This window comes from Castor canadensis, chromosome 4 (genome assembly GCF_047511655.1).
Source record: "Castor canadensis chromosome 4, mCasCan1.hap1v2, whole genome shotgun sequence".
Lineage (NCBI taxonomy): Eukaryota > Metazoa > Chordata > Mammalia > Rodentia > Castoridae > Castor > Castor canadensis.
The window spans coordinates 178,822,467-178,827,786 of record NC_133389.1 but is presented as its reverse complement, the minus strand read 5'-3'; positions in this window follow the sequence as shown (position 1 = coordinate 178,827,786).

The window sequence follows — 5,320 nt, the reverse complement described above, 5'->3', positions numbered from 1 at the left end:
CTTTCTGCCACAGCCTCCTCCATGGTTCCCTTCATGGCCAACCCTAATGCCTTGGGGCCCAACATTGCCCCTTTTCAGCAGGAAGCAGCTAAAGACCAGATTCCATCATCCCTTTTCCCTAACGGCAGGTAGGGTGGCCACTGAGAGGGGGGACTTGAAAGGAGAGCTAAAATGGGGGACCTGAGATAGCGATCCCCAGAACCTAAAGAATTGCTTCTAAGAAAGGTAGCTGGTCTCAGCCCAGAAACAGCTGCCCTGGGGAGATAAGGAGCCACAGCAAGGAGAATAAAATGAACCTCCTCACACCTCTTGGGGGGACACCCACTTTCCAGACATTCCTCAGCCTCAGCTTAAGAGCAACCTTTAATTTCACTTCTTGGCAAATAAATTTTTCTTACTTTCACCTTGTTGGAGTTTTTGATCATTAATTCATTAATGCTTCAGAAGAACTTGCCTTGGCTGAGTATAGCACACATGTGCATCACAAAATTTACTTCTGCAGAAGGTTGTGCACCAGACAGTCTGGGAAGCAAGCACACTGGGCAGGAAGTCCACTCGGGTTTTATCTCTGACGAAATGCTGCCCCTCCCTTGGATTGGGCAGATTTCGAGTTCACAGTCTATGCAGTTGGCTAATTGGAAAGGGGACAGGTCAGGGAGGGCTTTGGGAACAAAGAAGTTTCAAGGAAGCAATAACTGTTTTAGGCTATCAGGGCAATTTGCCCTGGCCTGGCAGAAGTTAACAACCCTTTGTTCTAAATAGAAATTTTTATCAGATTAAGCAGAGTCCATGACTAGAGCATTTGGGACACAAATTAGTAAGGTGGTTGTTACTAATTAAATTCTTTGACAGAAAAGACCCAACCTAAGCTGATTCTTATACTATACATCCATGTAAATCCCCTTAACTTATGGGTTATATGTCCAAATTATGGGGGCAAGTTTGTAAATACAGTTACTAAGTTAGAATGTGTTTATTTTCAAATATGTAAATGCATATTTGTGTATATGCACACACACATACATATGAAAAATATTCAGGTGTGACAACCCACCTCCTTCCACCTTCCTTTGTTGGTCTCATTGAGGGAACTGATAGAGATGGATCATGGAGAAAGGGAAAAAGTGGGAGTTACAAAACAGGGATGGATGGCACAAGCTAAAACACGTAAGTGAGGCAGGGTTGATGGTGGCAGGTATATGGGAGTAGCTGGACTGCCATCAAATGTGGACCTGAGAGTAAAACAGGCAATGGGGATTTTTATTTGTTTTGGTAGGACTGGGGTTTGAACTCAGGGCCTCATGCTTACAAAGCAGGTGCTCGACCACTTGAGCTATATCTCCAGTAACCAGCAACAGGGATTTTTAAAGAAACTTCCTATCTCCAGTAACCAGCAACAGGGATTTTTAAACAAACTTCCTACAGATTCTTCTGTCATACCTGTAATCTAGCTACTCAGGAGGCAGAGATCAGGAGGATCAAGGTTCAAAGCCAGCCCTAGGCAAGTAGTTTGAGAGACCCTATCTTGAAAATACCCAACACGAAACAGGACTGATGGAGTGGCTCAAGTGGTAGAGTGCCTGTGTGAGGCCCTGGGTTTAAATTCCAGTACCACAAAAAAAGAAAAAAGAAATGTTTCAGTTAGGATCCTTATTTCTTTTCAAGAATGTGGAGTTCTGAAACATGTCAACAAGTTATTTGACATTTTCCTGGTCAAAAGATGGAGTCTGGTCAGGTGCCGATGGCTCACTCTTGTAATCCTAGTAACTCAGGAGGCAGAGATCAGGAGGATTGTAGCTCGAACCAGCCTAGGCAAATAGTTTGTGAGACAAAACTTGATAAAACCGATCACAAAAAAGGACTGGTGGAGTGACTCTAGAGGTAGGCCCTGAGTTCAAACTCTATATGGCAAAAAAAAAAAAAAAAAAAGGACAGAATCTGGACAGGTGCAGTGACTCACACCTGTAATCTTGGAAAGATTATCTACTTGGGAAGTGGAGATCAGGAGGATATCAGTTGGAGATCAGCCCAAGCAACAAGTTATGGAAATGCCATCTCAAAAGCCAGGCATAGTGACATACACCTGAGATCCCAGTCAAGCATATGACCATAGATGTGAGGATGGTGGTCTAAGGCCAGCCTCTGGCCAAAATGTGAGACTCTACCAAAAAATAACTAAGAGCAAAAAAGGGCTGGATCTACAGCTCACGTGGTGGAGTGCCTGCTTCGTAAATTTGAGGCTCTGAGTTCAAATCCTAGTACCACCAAAAAAAAAAAAAAGAGTACAGTCTAATTTCTTCCCCTTTAAATGTGGATTCATTTCAAACAGAAAGCAGAAGTGATTCCACAGCTTTATTTATTCGGTTTGTTTATTTTGCAGTACTGGCTATTGAACCCAGGGCATTCGAGGCAAACGCTCGCTCTACCACTTGAGACACACTCCCAGCCCAATTCTGTGATTTTAGAGTCTGGGACAGGAGAGTGATATGCCTTCTGCCTGGTGTTTTCTCTCTCTCTCTACCCCCATTCCTCTCTCTCCCGGTCCCCCACTCTCTCCCTAGAATTCTGTAGCGAGGAAGCCAGAAGTCACATGGGAAAATCGCACCTAGGCGTTCCAACCACAGATTCCAACCACAGCACAGCCCACCTTGGGTCTCAGCTGACAGCCAGCATCACCAGCCAGCCTTGTGAACGAATGAGCCATCAGCTAGCTCCAGCCCCAACCTTCAAAAACACCCAGTGCAGCTGAATGGGGCTGAGACAAGATGACCTAAAAATCCCCGTGCATAGGACCGATTTGTGAGCATAATGTGTGTTGTCTTTCTTCTTAACTGCTAACCTAAGTATTGTGCAGTTTGATAGGCAGCTCTAGAAGATCGCCACAAAGCTTGTACAGCTTGACTTGTGTTTCTTCCTTCCTTCCTTCCTTCTTTCCTTTCTCTCTTTCCTTCCTTCTTTTTCTCTTCCTTTCCTTCCTTCCTTCTTTCCTTCCTTCCTTCCTCCCTCTCTCCCTCCTTCTTCTCTCTCTCTCTCTCCTTCCCTCTCTCTCTCTCTCTCTCTCTCTCTCTCTCTCTCTCTCCTTTCTTTCTTTCTTTGTGGTACTGGGGTTTGAACTCCACCAGCCCTGTTTTATGAAGGGATTTTGAGATAGGGTCTTGTGAACTATTTGCCCGGCTGGCTTCGAACTGTAATCCTCCTAATCTCTGTCTCATAAGTAGCTAGGGTTACAGGCGTGAGCCACTAATGTGTTTCATGGGTGGGAGTGTGTCTCAAGTGGTAGAGCGAGCATTTGCCTCGAATGCCCTGGGTTCAATAGCCAGTACTGCAAAATAAACAAACCGAATAAATAAAGCCGTGGAATCACTTCTGCTTTCTGTTTGAAGCAAATCCACATTTAAAGGGGAAGAAATTAGACTCCACTTTTTTTTTTCTTTTTTGGCAGTACTAGGGTTTGAACTCAGGGCATTGTAGCAGGTCATCTTTAGGGCCAAGTCCAATGTTGTCAAGTGGTGACCCAAACAAGGCCAGGGTGAGTTTTCAATGGACAGATTCACACTGCTAACAAGACAAAATAAGACTGTGGAGAAGCCGGGAGCCAGTGGCTCACGCCTGCAATCCTACCTACTTGGGAGGCTGAGATCAGGAGGATCTCTGTTTGAGGCCAGCCCAGGCAAATAGCTTGCAAGACCCTGTCTCCAAAATAACTAGGGCAAAATGTACTAGTGGTGTGACTCAAGCGGTAGAGCACCTGCTTTACAAGTGCAAAGCTCTAAGTTTAAAACCCAGTCCCACCAAAACTAAACAGGACTGGAGAATTCTCAGAAGAGGGAGGGCAGGGGCAAGGAGGGCTCAGAGAAAGAGCAAGAGTTCTGGTGGTCAGCTGACTGAAGGATTTTCAGAACAAAGCTGTGTAATCGCTATTTGTGAGTTGTTGGCTTGTGCTCTGTGTTGTAGCCACCATCCTCGCCCCAAATTCTCAATGAGGTTTGTCTTACAAATTGCCTTACCTTGGTGGCATTTAGTGAATGAAGGAATTGGGGGACAAAAGGGTCAGGAGGAAAGGTGGATGTGGAGCCAGAGACCATGGGAAGAAGCACAGATCCCCAAGACTCCTCCCACCTTTTTTCCCCAGTGTTGGGAATCAAACCCAGGATCTCACATATACAAGGCAGGTTCAAGAATCTCCTCTTTTAGTGACTGCTTTAGACATTAAAACATATACTACAGCTTCTTCAGAATTAACCTTGTACCACTTCATGTTAAAATAGAAACCTTGCAATAATACAGCTCCATTTACTACCCTCTCTGTCTTTTATGCTGTGATTACTAGGAGTTATCTAAAGCATTCTAAGCCTTGCAATAAAATGTTATAACTATGGCTTTACTTAGTCATTTCGTAAAGTAATCATGAGCAAGTCTTTTATATTTAGCCATCTCTTTCCAGTTCCAGTGCTCATTTCTTCCTGAAGATCTGAGTTTCCACCTATGATCCAGCCCATCTGCCAAAAGCAAAGCAATTCCTTTAGCATTTTTGGTAGTAGATCTGATAGCAACATCTCTCTCTCTCTTTCTTTTTCTTTTGATGGGGCTGGGGTTTGAACTCAGGGCTTTGAGCTTGCAAAGCAGGTGCTCTAGCACTTGAGCCACACCTCTAACCCATTTTCCTCTGGTTATTATTATTTTTTTGTTGGTACTGGGGTTTAAAATCAGGGCCTCATGCTTGCTAGACAGGTGCTCTGACATCCCTCTTTTGTATTGGGTTTTTTTCAAGATAGAGTTGTTGGAAACTATTTGCTTTGGGCTGGCTTCAAATGATCCTCCTGATCTCTGCCCCCTGAGTAGCTAGGGTTACAGGAGTGAGCCACTAGTGCCTGGCTACTCTGGTAATTTTGGAGATGACGTCTCAAGAACTATTTGCCTGAGCTGGCCTTGGACCAAGATCCGCCTGATCTCTGCCTCCTGAGTAGCTAGGATTATGGGCGTGAGCCACTTTTCTTTTATCTAAAAATGTCTTTCCTTCATTCTTGAAAATATAATCTCTGGTACTAGAATTCCAAGTTGACTTTTTTTTTTTCCCCTCCAGGACTGGGGTTGGAACTCAGGGCCTCCTACTTGCTAGGCAGGCCCTCTACCTCTTGAACCACTCCGACAGCCTCCAGGTTGACTTCTTAAAACATCCATTTCTCTGCAGAGGTTCCCTACTGTCTTATTTTCCTGTATGTCCTTGCCGTGGCTGGAATGTATCTACCAAAGTCCCTGTGTTGGAAATGCCATCTCCCGTACAGCAGAATTAAGAGGTGAGACCTTTAAGAGGCAGGAA